The following is a 14,005-nucleotide window of genomic DNA, read 5'->3' on the forward strand; positions in this document are numbered from 1 at the left end:
GAATAGCGAATGCCAATTCGCAAAATTGCCGCTCCTCTTCATCCTTCTTACTCTCGTCCGGTTTAACCCGATCGAGATTAGACTTTTCTAAAGGCAACAGAGAAAATATATCAACATATTCACTCTTCCAAATCTTTTCTCTGACCTCTGGTTTCAAATGAGCCCCCAATGGTCTTTCAAAGCAAACATACACCTCCTAAAGTGCTACGTCCGCCAAATGCACCTCATTATACTGGCAGACACCGACCCCGACTCAACCACCCCGGCCACTGATGGACTCCAGACTGCATACTTCCACAATGGAGAAAAGAAAACCTGGACCACACATCCACTTGTTATATTTGATCTATTGTGGCTCAGCAAAATAAAATGTACGAACATGAGGTTCTTAGTAAGCATTTTGATTGCATACTATTCCAAACACCAACCGGGGAACTACCCACCCCAGTGCCACTTCTCGCAAACAATTCCTGAAGCCCCTTTATCAAAAACGGTGCCCCTTCTGAACTAAACGCCTCCCCTAAACCCTGCAATAGAAGAGATGGTGCACTTACCCAGCCGTCCTGCAGCAGGAGTCCCAGCGGCCCCACCATCCACCGATCCCGAAGTCCACACGAAGCAGCTCCACCGCCGATGCCTCCAGGGTCCCCTGACTTGTAGCAGAAGAACAGGTGCTGGGCCTGTAGTAACCAGTCCTCACCGTCCCCTTGGGAACAGGTTGGTTGCAATCATGGTCTCCCTGGAAGAGGGACGAGAGTCCTTGTCCTCCCCGTCCGCAATTCTTCTGATTCCGTCAGTGACGTCACTGGGGTCAGGACTAACCCTTTCCCTCATGACGTGATGAAGGCAAGGTGGCCACCCAGCCCCTACTTCCGGTGAAGAGGCCGTGACCGGATTTCCAAAGGACCGGGTATTTCTGGTTTGTGATGCGTGCCCCACATCTCCCGCCATGGGGGAACAACATTTCTTCTACAAGAGCCAGCTCTTCTATTCAGCAGAGCCACTCCCGCCGACCTCCGATCAGTCAGCGGAGCCTGCCTCTCGCCGGAGACATCCGCAGGAGGACTGGCCGCCTCCTCTCGATCTCTCTGGCGCACAGCAGGTGGGGATGCCGATGGTGACATTCCCCCTGCCACCAGTTGAGGATTCCTCCCAACCCTCTGGCGCACTGACCGGAGTTGCCGGGCAGCTGAAGGGGGGCAGGGTCACAGCTGGGGCTCCTATGGCGACGCCGGGGCTCCACGTATTAAAAGCGCTTAGCCTCGCAGGAGGCCGAGAACACCTGCTCCTGGGCCCAGGTGCTAGCGTAGAAGACGGTGTAGAAGGAGCAGACAAATCCCCTCAGCTGCTCTTTAATCCAACCCGAAACATGGAGAAGTGCAGCCTGCTTGACCTTCGCTATTGATTCCTCCAGAGAATCAGCAATCACATGTAAGAGAGTAAATTTTCTTCCTTGCAGCTCCTCAGAAGAAAGGACCGTTATCCCCACAGCCCCCCTTTATATTACCAATATTAACTCATCCCTAAACCAAACATTAGCTTCAGTTAACCCTGTGCACTTACTAAAAACTCTAATACCACCCTTACTCCAGCTACTGCCTCTTCTGTCATGGGGCTCTCTTCATTACACCTGCGGCCCTCTGTGTGGCTTACTGTTTTCCTGTATTTTGTTTTGTACACTGAAGACTGATTGTTACAGGTCCGTGCGGTTCCTCTGCAATCTCTCAGACTACTCATTTGGATGAAGACTTCTTTCCTCTAGTATTTTGACAGCTGTCCTAGGCTTGGCAGCTGACACACTAGAAATCAGTGGCCCAGGACTTGTTCACATAGCAGGTTTTCTCAGCATGATCATATTTTATATTCTCGAATCTTCTGTTCATGTATTTGATAAAGTGCTACAAAAATATGACAAACTTCTTGTCTGCCTTATTCTGTCCTTCTGGGTTTCTCACTGCGTATATTCTGTGTCAAACATCAGGAGCCTTTAGGAAATCATTTACACGGCATCAAAAGTGGAAAAGTGACATCAGCATGAATTCACCAATTTAAGTCTGGCTCAAAATCTTTCAGTGGCAAAAGTTAAGGCAATATTAATCTACGGAGATATTTACACATCTTATCTGTGTTTCCACCTATCTTTACTCGTGCACATGATATAACTATATTACGGCTCTGTACAAGCTCCGAGTTGCAATGAGTTGTATATCAATGCCCATAGATTTCTATTTGTTTATACTTTTCCTCAACCCCTTGCTGCCACATGACGTAATAGTACATTGCAGAGAGCAGGTAGTACCCACGAACTGCTGTACTATCATGTAATGGTGATAGACTGGGTACAGGAGCTGAACCTGCACCATCACCAGTCCTGCTGTAACGGTCAGGATCGGCGATCGTTAAGATCTTGGCTGTTTAACCCTTCAGATGCTATGGTCAATAGTGACTGACCGCGGTGCCTAGTGTCCCCACAACTCGATCGTGGAGTGGCTATGGATTGTCATGGCAGGCAGGGGCATATATTCAGGGGGACAGTAATCAAGGTTCTCCACCCAATATTACCTGCTTAACACAGGAGGAAGTACAGCTGCAACTTGGCAAATTAAATATTGATAAAGTCCCTGTACTAGACGGCATTCATTCACAGGTATTAAGGAAATTGAGATCAATAATGGACAGACCATTGTATCTCATGTTCTTAGACTCTCTTGTAACAGGATCAGTGCCACAGGATTGGACGTGTACCAATATTTAAGAAGCGTAAGAAGATAGAACCGAGTAACTACCGTCCAGTAAGTTTGATATTTGAAGGTATTTTAAGGATATGTTCACATGTACAAAAAGAAGTGGCTGAAAATTCTGCAGCTGTTTTCAAAGGAAAATTTGATTGGATGGCGTTTTTGATTTGAAGGCATCTGATTTGATGGTATTTTTTGAAGCTGAAAGTTCTTTTTTTCATTTGAATCTTCTTTTGAAGCGTTTTTCATAGTGTCAATGGAAAATTAACTCCAAAAAACACCTCAAGAAGTGACATGCCTTTTCTTTTTATGAGACTTCTTTTTATGAGGTGTTTTTTTAATTCAGCAACATAAAAATACACCTCATGTGAACAGCACAGTGGATTTTCCATTGAATTCAAGCCCGTGCGTAGGCATTTTGATAGTGTTTATCCAGGAGTAAGTCAAGAAGTTTACACTCAAAAATACGTCTGTAAAAACTACATGTGAACGAGAGTTGAACTGCAAAATAACATACCGTATTTTTCGGACTATAAGACGCAGTTTTTAACAAGAAGAAATCATCCTAAATAGTCCCTGCGTCTTATAGTCGGCAGTCAAGGTATCCGGCAGCGCCGGACCCCCTGACCGCTTCTTACTTAACCCCTTCCCGACCTATCATGTGCCGGCACATCATGGAGCAGGGAGATTATGTGTTTTACAGCTGACCCACTGCTCTAACGGCCAGGAACAGCGATTGCGCTGTTCCTGGCCGTTTAACTAGTTTAATGCCATGGTCAATAGCGACTGCGGCATTTATAGGGGTCTTCCCATGAAGGACATTTATGACATATCCACAGGACCCACCTCTGGGACCTGCACCTATCTCTAGAACGGTGCCCTCTTAACCTCGTTCTATCTTACTCGACTCCACTGTCTCCCGGCCACTTCATGGTTAGGTGGTCGGGAGTTACGGAAACTGCCAAGTGCGCGATGAGCTACGCTGTTTCCGTAACTCCCATAGAAGTGAATGGGAATTACGGAAACCGCAAGCTATGCTGTTTCCAGAACTCGGTAGCTATGAAAACAGCGTATATGGTCGTGTTACGCTGTTTCCGTAACTCCCATAGAACTGAATAGTAGTTACGGAAACAGCGTACCTCGTATGCTACGCTGCTTCTGTAACTGCCATTCACTACTATGGGAGTTACGGAAACCGCGTAGCTCAGCGAGTTGCGCTGTTTCCATAACTCATTCATGTATTGCAGTGTATTGTAGCAGCGATCTAATGATCGCTGGTTCAAGTCCCCTAGGGGAACTAATAGAATATGTAAAAAACAAAAAAAGTAAGATAAATTTTCAGGAGTGTAAAAAAATATTAAAAGTTTAAAAAAAAACAAAAAAACCTTTTCCCATTTTTCCCCAAGCACAATGTAAAAAAAAAATAATTGGTATCGCTGCATCCATAGAACAATTACAATATAGCATTATTTGACTCGCACGGTGAATGGCGTAGAAAAAAAAAAAATAAAACCCCACAATGGTTGTTTTTTTGGTCACTATAGCGCTTAAAATAATGAAATAAAAAGTGATAATAAAATCGTATGTACCAAAAAAAATGGTGCTAATAAAAACTGCAGCTCATCCTGCGAAAAATAAGCCCTCACACCGCTCAAACGATGAAAAAATATAAAAGCTATGGCTCTCAGAATGTGGTGAAACCAAACAAATTATTTTTTTTAACCAATAGATTTTTCTTCGTAAAAGTTAGCAAATAAGATTTTTTTTTTTCCTATTTTGTGTTGTCTGAAACCTGGGTGCGTCTTATAGTCTGAAAAATACGGTATATATGAATAATCTAATGACAACCAACATAGATTCATGAAAAAAGGTTGTGCCTAACCAACATGCTCAGATTCTATGAGGAGTAAGTCCAAATCTGGATGTTGGTCATGTGACTGATGTGATATATCTGGATTTTGCAAAAAGCATTTGTTACCGTTCCACACAACTGTCTTGTACTGAAGCTACAGATGCAGGGACATGTATGCACGTGGGCAGGGGCGTAGCTAAAGGCTCGTGGGCCCGGGTGCAAGATTTCAACTTGGGCCCCCCAACCCCTCCCCAAGCAGACCCTGCTCGCGCCTATACGCAGTCGCCTTGCCCAACAGCAGGACCAAAATCATATTAGGGGAGTACATTATAATAATAGGGATAACATCTCATAGTAATAAATAATTAATTTTTTTTATTGAAAAATTAAAAAAAATCTGAAGATAAAAATGTAGAGGCCCGGGTACTGCAAGGACACACTGTGGCAGACCTATGAGCAGGAAAAATGTTTGTAGTTAGAAACGTTAATAGCATTTTAAAGTGCTCTCTTTAATGTCCGATGTACATAACCTGGTGTTTTATTCATGATAGATCATGAAAATGATGTATGTATGTATGTATGTATATATATTGTGAGGGTTTAGCATCAGGAGAGGTTGGTACAGCGGTTTCTTTGTAGCCAGAGACAGGGACACCGTGCATTAAAAGTCATAACAGGGCTTTGCCTGTGTTTTTATTCTTGTCAAAGAAACAGCCTCTTGTACAACAAGGCAAAATACAAAATAAATCCTGCTCGTCTGAGCACTAACTAAACAAGATATTATCTAACTATACCGAGTGCCTTCCTACCAGGCACTGGACACAAAGTAACACAGGTCTTTACTCACATAGAATACAGGCTACTCCAGCCTTAGTAGTCTCCAGTCTGAGTCAGGGATGAGACTCACACACACTGTCTGCACCTTTTTATACACAGGCTACAGGTGCAGCTAATTGAGCAGCAGCCTTGTCCTACAAACAGAGATGGACTAGGGATTGGGGAACCCGCCCTGCTCTTCTCCAATCCAACTCCAGGACCTTTTTCCGGCTTTTCCCTAAGCCGAGATTGGAAAGCTAGAGCTTTCTATTGCAAGAACTACTCATTCTCTGGAGCCTAGGATACATATGACAGGATTCTAGGGGAAATATACCTTCCCTCAATGACTTTACCTGTCACTGTCTCACATACCCTCTTCCTCTCTTCGAGCCCGTGGGATCGGACACATTTAGCTACAAGGCAGTGTGTCCTAGACAAAGCGTCAGCATTGCCCTGCAGTTTTCCTGCTCTGTGTTCCACAGTATATTTGAAGTTCTGCAACGTAAGAAACCACCGTGTAACTCTTGCATTTCTCTCTTTATCTTGACACATCCACGTAAGAGGAGAGTGGACTGTAACCAACCTAAACCGACGACCCAATAAATAATATCTCAGGGACTCAAGTGCCCACTTAATTGCCAAGCACTCCCGTTCAACTATGCTATAGTTTTTCTCAGCCGGGGTAAGTTTTCTGCTCAAATAGGTCACAGGATGTTCCTCACCACCCACCTCTTGTGACAGAACTGCTCCGAGCCCCACATTAGAAGCATCAGTTTGGACAACAAACTCCTTTTTGAAGTCAGGAGTGACTAAGACTGGTTGGTTACACAGGGCCAGTTCCAACTCTTGAAAGGCGCTTTCAGCCTTCGTGTCCCACTTGACCATGACAGACTTACTTCCCTTGGTAAGATCTGTCAGGGGCGCTGCTCTGCTGGCAAAGTTTGGAATGAACCTGCGGTAATAACCTACAATTCCTAGAAAAGCTCTGACCTGCTTTTTGGTTGAGGGCTGGGGCCAGTTTTGGATAGCCTCAACTTTGTTGACCTGTGGCTTTATCACCCCTCTCCCAATTATGTACCCCAGATACCGTGCTTCCTCCAAGCCTAAGGAACATTTCTTTGGGTTTGCTGTTAACCCCGCGGCTCTGAGGGAGTTTAGTACCGCTTGTACTTTTGGTAAGTGGCTTTCCCAGTCATCACTAAAGATTCTAATGTCGTCCAGATATGCCGAAGCATACCGACGATGAGGTTTGAGGACTATGTCCATTAACCTTTGAAAGGTTGCTGGAGCCCCATGTAGCCCAAATGGTAAACAAATATATTGAAACAGACCATCCGGGGTGATGAACGCAGTTTTCTCTTTGGCGCCCTCCGTGAGGGGTACTTGCCAATAGCCTTTGGTTAAATCAAGTGTTGAAAAATACCTTGAATGGCCCAGTCTCTCTATTAACTCGTCAACTCTTGCCATTGGGTATGCGTCAAACTTTGACATCTCATTTAACTTGCGGAAGTCGTTACAGAAACGCAATGACCCATCTGGTTTCGGAATCAATACAATGGGACTTGACCATTCACTTTTTGACTCTTCAATAATCCCAAGGTCTAGCATTTTCTTGACATCCTCAGATATGGCTAGTCTACGAGCTTCAGGAACTCTGTAGGGTTTCAAGTGGACCCGAACCTGAGGCTCGGTCACAATGTCATGTTTTATTATACTGGTCTGTCCTGGCAGTTCTGAAAACACGTCTGTGTTTCTCTGCACAAACTCTTTTGTCTCCTGTTTCTGTGGCTTTGCGAGGGATTCTGACACATACACATCTGGGTTAGGACTATAGGGGATCCTTACTGCCACGAGGGTCTCTCTTTCTTTCCATGGCTTAATTAAAGGGAATGTGTTGCCAGAAAAACATGTTTTTTGTTTTTTAATTAAACATTTAGTGTGTAGGTGATTAAACATTGTTCACATTTTTTTTATTTTTTTCACGAGTCAGGAAATATTATAAATTAATTCTAATTTATAATATTTCCCATTGCTGGTCACTAGATGGAGTTATTCCCAAAATTGCAGCATTGCAAAATTGGGTAAAAAGCCCTCGCTCTAGTGAGCTCTCAGCATCCCCCCCCTCCTTTATCCTGGCTAGTGCCGGGATAAACGAGGGGTTTGAACGGTCTAACCTCCTACACTGTGTGTCGCCATTTTTTGAGCTAACACACAGTGTAGAAGGTTTACATACAGTAGTAAACGTACACAAACACGAACATACATAGAAATCTCTTACCTGCTCCTGCCGCCGCGGCTCCCTCCGGCCCGTCCGCTCCGTCTGCTGCCGCTGGTCCAAGTGCACAAGTCCGGAAGCCGCGACCGGAAGTAGTAATCTTACTGTCCGGCCGCGACTTCCGGTCCACAGGAAAATGGCGCCGGACGGCGCGCATTTCAAATTGGACTGTGTGGGAGCGGCGCATGCGCAGTTCCCACACAGACAGCGTACATGTTAGTGGATGGAACGGGCCCCGTTCGCAGTCCCTATGGGACTGTGGCTGCCGTATTCCATGTCTGTATGTGTCGTTAATCGACACATACAGAAATGGAAAAAAAAAATGGCAGCCCCCATAGGAAAGAAAAAGTGTAAAAATAAGAAAAAGTAAAACACAAACACACAAATAAATATAAACGTTTTTAATAAAGCACTAACATCTTTAACATATTAAAAAAAAAATTGTGATGACACGGTTCCTTTAAGTTTACATGGTATAACTGCACTGTCTTCCTTTTACCTGGTTGGTAAACTTTATAATTTACATCCCCCATCTTTTCAATTATCTCATATGGCCCTTGCCATCTAGCAAGAAATTTGCTTTCTACGGTTGGCACTAAGACCAACACTCGATCACCAGAGTTAAAATTTCTAACTTTAGCAGTTCGGTTATACACCCTGCTCTGAGCATCCTGAGCTTGCTCCAAGTGTTCCTTAACTATCGGCATGACCGCAGCGATTCGGTCTTGCATCAACGTGACATGCTCAATTACACTCCTATAAGGTGTGGACTCTTGCTCCCAGGTTTCTTTGGCTATGTCCAGGAGACCACGGGGTTGTCTGCCGTATACAAGTTCGAAAGGAGAAAACCCTGTGGATGATTGAGGAACTTCACGTACAGCGAACATCAAATAGGGCAGAAGACAGTCCCAATCCTTCCCATCCTTACTAACCACCCTCCTCAACATGCCTTTTAATGTCTTATTGAATCTTTCAACAAGACCATCAGTTTGAGGGTGATATATAGAGGTACGCAGGTGTTTAATTTTCAGCAGTTTACATAATTCCTTGGTGATTTTGAACATAAAGGGAGTTCCCTGATCGGTCAGGATTTCCATAGGTAAACCAGTACGGGAAAACATGTAAAACAACTCTCTTGCAATGGCTTTTGAAGAGGAATTTTGCAAAGGGACTGCCTCAGGGTAGCGTGTGGCATAGTCCAACACCACTAGGATATATTGATGTCCTCTAGAGGATTTGACTAAAGGGCCGACCAGATCCATGGCAATTCTTTCAAAAGGGATCCCAATGATAGGCAAAGGCACCAGCGGACTCCTAAAATGTGGCATAGGAGCCGTTATCTGACACTCCGGGCAGGACTCACAATACCTCTGAAGTTCCGTATATACCCCCGGCCAGAAGAATCGTTGTAAGATACGCTCTCTGGTCTTTTCGCAACCTAGATGTCCACCCAGCACGTGTTTATGAGCCAGGTCCAACACTGTTCTACGATACGGTTGGGGTATCACCAGCTGTTCAACAACCTCCCCATGTACGTTATCTATCCGATACAGCAAATCCTGGTTAACCGCCATGTGTGAAAACACCTTATCAGCTTCTGTATGTTGAGGCACTCCATTTAATACCTTAGTATTTTCCCTGGCTTTTACCAATGTGGGATCGCTAAGTTGAGCGGTCCCAAAATTGTTACGTGATACATTTAACTCTGGTATCTCAGAAATTTCCTCCTGCTCATCTGTTTAACCAGTAAAAACAGCCAGAGGAAATTTATCAGGCTCAGTGGTCACCCCTACTGCTGGCACCTCAGCATCTTCGTTAAAGGGTTCTGGGCTAATCACAGAGCACACATTAATACCATCATTAACATTTACAGTGGAGGTTACATCTTTCTTCCTCCACAAGTCCCAGAACACTGGGAAGTCTCTCCCCAGGATCACACTGTGCATCAGGGACTTGACCACACCCACTTCATGGCAAGCGGTTCCACAGGAAGTCTCTAGAGTGACCAAAGCGGTGGGGTATTCTTTAGTGTCCCCATGTATGCACAGGACCCCTATACTATGTCCGCTGAATGTTCCAGGGTCTATCAGGCTGGCATGCACCAGGGTAACCAGACTCCCAGAATCCAGCAAGGCACTCACAGTACACCCCTCCACTTTTACGACACACATTTGTTGCTCAGTCTCGTAAACAGTCTCAGCAGAACAAACAGGACGTGCAAACAAGGATATTTGCCTTGCTGCATCACACTCCATTGGCTCAGTAGTCAGGGGACAATTGGCAGCAATATGCCCAGGTCCATAACACCGGCAGCACTGTATGCGGCCCCGGTCCCCAACTTGAGACCCTGGTCTGGCCTTCAGTGTCTCTCTGGGATTTCTTCCCTCTGTCTGCTCCCCTTCTGAGCCACCTCCCTTAAAGACATTTCTCACCCCTCTAGTAAATGGAACAGTCTTACCGGGTGCTCCGCACGATTTGCTGTTCCTGGGGTTAGAACATCCAGGCGGTACTTCTTGGAGTAGATCCTGAGTAGCTCTGTACCTTTCAATCAGGTTCACCAGCTGTTCCGCATCTGTAGGATCTCCTTGACCGACCCAACGCTGAACCTTCGGTGGTAAGGAGCGGATGTATTTGTCAAGCACCACTCTCTCCACGATCTGCGCAGGGGTTGATTCCTCTGGCTGTAGCCATTTCCTTGCAAGATGGACAAGATCATACATTTGTGATCGTGCAGGTAGGTGTTCCACGAAAGTCCAGTTGTGCACCCGTCGAGCACGCACATTATTATTAACACCCAGACGGGCAAGGATCTCACCCTTCAGCTTGGAGTAATCCTTGGCATCCTGCTCATTGAGATAAAAGTACGCCTTTTGCGGCTCTCCGGTTAGGAAAGGTGCCACCACTGCTGCCCACTGATCTGAAAGTAACTTCTCTCGTTCTGCCACTCGCTCAAACACCATGAGATAGGCCTCAACATCGTCGGTGGATGTAATCTTCTTCAGAGATGTCTGTACCGCTGCACGAGTGGTTTGGCGCAAACCATGAGGCCCCGCTGACCTCTCCACTGAGGCCTGAATTTGGTCTTGCAAATAGCGATTAATTTGCTGCTGTTCTTTTAAGCCCAGTCTGTGGGCTTCAGAATATTGGTTTCAGCCTGTGCACGCATGGCTTCCTCATGCACCATTCGCTGAGTCGCGCTGGCTTCTTGCAGAGCTGTGCTTATCTTCCCCTGGTTGATATTAGCCTGAATCAGCTGTTTAAAGGAACAGTGTCATCACAAATTATTTTTTTATATGTTAAAGATGTTAGTGCTTTATTAAAAACGTTTATATTCATTTGTGTGTTTGTGTTTTACTTTTTCTTATTTTTACACTTTTTCTTCCCTATGGGGGCTGCCATTTTTTGTTCCATTTCTGTCTGTGTCGATTAACGACACATACAGACATGGAATACGGCAGCCACAGTCCCATAGGGACTGCGAACGGCTCCCGTCCCATTGACTTCAGTGTACGGCGTCTGTGTGGGAACTGCGCATGCGCCGATCCCACACAGTCCAATTCGAAATTAATATCCGACAGTAATATTACTACTTCCGGTCGCGGCTTCCGGATTTGTGCACTTGGACCAGCGGCAGCAAACGGAGCGGACGGGCCGGAGGGAGCCGCGGCGGCAGGAGCAGGTAAGAGATTTCAATTTATGTTCGTGTTTGTGTGTGTTTACTACTGTATGTAAACCTACTACACTGTGTGTTAGCTCAAAAAATGGCGACACACAGTGTAGGAGGTTACACCGTTCAAACCCCTCGTTTATCCCGGCACTAGCCAGGATAAAGGAGGGGGGATGCTGAGAGCTCACTAGAGCGAGGGCTTTTAACCCAATGTTGCAATGCTGCAATTTTGGGAATAGCTCCATCTAGTGACCAAAAATGGGTAGTATTATAAATTAGAATTAATTTATAATATTTCCTGACTCGTGAAAAAAATAAAAAAAATTTGAACAATGTTTAATCACCCACACACTAAATGTTTAATTTAAAAAAAAATAACATGTTTTTCTGGCAACACATTGCCTTTAAGTATTTCATCCATTTTAACAGTCTCTTTTAGCCCTGTTGCCGCCCGTATTCTCCACCATATGTGAGGGTTTAGCATCAGGAGAGGTTGGTACAGCGGTTTCTTTGTAGCCAGAGACAGGGACACCGTGCATTAAAAGTCATAACAGGGCTTTGCCTGTGTTTTTATTCTTGTCAAAGAAACAGCCTCTTGTACAACAAGGCAAAATACAAAATAAATCCTGCTCGTCTGAGCACTAACTAAACAAGATATTATCTAACTATACCGAGTGCCTTCCTACCAGGCACTGGACACAAAGTAACACAGGTCTTTACTCACATAGAATACAGGCTACTCCAGCCTTAGTAGTCTCCAGTCTGAGTCAGGGGTGAGACTCACACACACTGTGTCTGCACCTTTTTATACACAGGCTACAGGTGCAGCTAATTGAGCAGCAGCCTTGTCCTACAAACAGATGGACTAGGGATTGGGGAACCCGCCCTGCTCTTCTCCAATCCAACTCCAGGCCCTTTTTCCGGCTTTTCCTTAAGCCGAGATTGGAAAGCTAGAGCTTTCTATTGCAAGAACTACTCATTCCCTGGAGCCTAGGATACATATGACAGGATTCTAGGGGAAATGTACCTTCCCTCAATGACTTTACCTGTCACTGTCTCACAATATATATTACGTAAGAATGGGGTTTACATAATTCCACATTATTAGTGCATCAGGTCATTCAGACAGTATAGAACAGTAATTGTTTGAACATAGTGTCCATATTTTACTTTGTGTTTAGGAGTGAGACAATTAAAGGTCAAAAAAAAAAACACCACTTACCTTCAATATGGCTCTAAATTCTATAGATGGCAGTCTGTGATCTTCTAGATTCTGAATCTTGGAAAATCAACCAATAACTGGAAAACAAACTCACCTGCAAAATGAAGGAAATTATCAGCATTTGGGTCAAAAAACATAAAGGTATGTTACAAAAAACAAACAAACCAGAAATTCATTCAAAACAAATGATACTTACTGGTAACTTGAAAGAGGTGAACTGCGTATTTTCTTTGAATATCATTCATGGATAACGAACCCCAAAACAGTCAACAAAACAAGGGAACTGAACAAGTAACGTTGAATGGTCATCCTGTAAAAATAGAAGAGGAGCAATGAAGTCTGGAACATATATTAAATATATTAGAAACAGTCTAACGTTTGTAAGCATCTGCCATGACTTAATTCACACAGGAGCAATAAAATGCTATTCTGGTTTAAGAAAAGTTTTTCCAGTAGTCATCTCTGGTGAAACATACATCTATATACAGGGTTTTATCCTGTGGTTTCTAGCTAGGCAGATGCTATACAAACGTATCACTCTGAACCATGCAAAAGATTAGTAAACTGGAACCATGTAACGGAGAGCAGGAAATGAGTTAGTATAAACCGTTTAACTAGGTGAAACTCAAAACTTCCAAACCGATATAAAACTGGTCACACTGAACTGGTAAACTGTATACTCACAAATCCTACTGAAAGGTATGTCTCCGTGCTTTGGCCTCAGAAAACTTGTCAATCATGCTCTGTATATCAAGCTTTCTAGCCCTCTCATTTTCAACACTTAGTAGAGCAAGATGACTTAGTCTCTGTTGAGACATTGTACTCCTTAGGTAATTTTTGATCACTTTGAAAATGATCGTTCTGCTGATGCTACTACGGTCACTGGCAGAGTAAGGAAAAGCAGAAGTGCTATGCAGACATCAGGTAGAGGGTACGCCAATCCAGAGCTGTCAACCAACAGGAGAGTAGCTAGATCTCGAACAGATGAAGATCTTTTGATATCCTCTGGAAGCGCAGACCGGAAACTTAACAACTGACCAGGAAAATCATTGGATAAGTCATCCTGGTAGAAGTCTTGCAATTTTGTTGCTTCTTTGAAGACTACATCATCAGATTCTCCTGAAAGTGTTGCTGGTTGCAGAATTTTGAACCTCTGTAGAACAGTATTCATGGCAGAAAACCGGTTTTGCAGCTGATTTATAACAATATCCAAACATTGGTAAAAGACTGTGGTTTTGAATCTTTCTTCCGGGTCCTGTAATCTTTCATCCAAACACATCTCATCAAAGTGTCGCTAAACTTACTTCACTCTTTTATTTACAAACTTTGCTTGGATGCCCCATGTTTCTGCTAGAGTTACTGCTGTCCTTTTTGCCTCGTCATAATTATTTCGAAAGTCGCTGAGCACTTGAGTAGCATTATATACCAGTTTGGT

General features: G+C 44.2%; 1 long non-coding RNA gene across 1 annotated transcript in view; it reads right to left on the reverse strand.

Moving 5' to 3' along the window:
- The window catches only part of LOC142740562 (uncharacterized), an 84,799-nt gene that overhangs the window by 61,897 nt on the left and 8,897 nt on the right, over positions 1-14,005 (reverse strand). Inside the window, exons 3-4 of the long non-coding RNA XR_012880781.1 lie at positions 12,767-12,880; positions 12,571-12,664 (exon numbers count right to left, since the gene is read on the reverse strand). This is a non-coding gene — a long non-coding RNA (uncharacterized LOC142740562). The remainder of the gene's footprint in view (positions 1-12,570; positions 12,665-12,766; positions 12,881-14,005) is intronic.

Source organism: Rhinoderma darwinii, chromosome 2 (assembly GCF_050947455.1).
Source record: "Rhinoderma darwinii isolate aRhiDar2 chromosome 2, aRhiDar2.hap1, whole genome shotgun sequence".
NCBI lineage: Eukaryota > Metazoa > Chordata > Amphibia > Anura > Rhinodermatidae > Rhinoderma > Rhinoderma darwinii.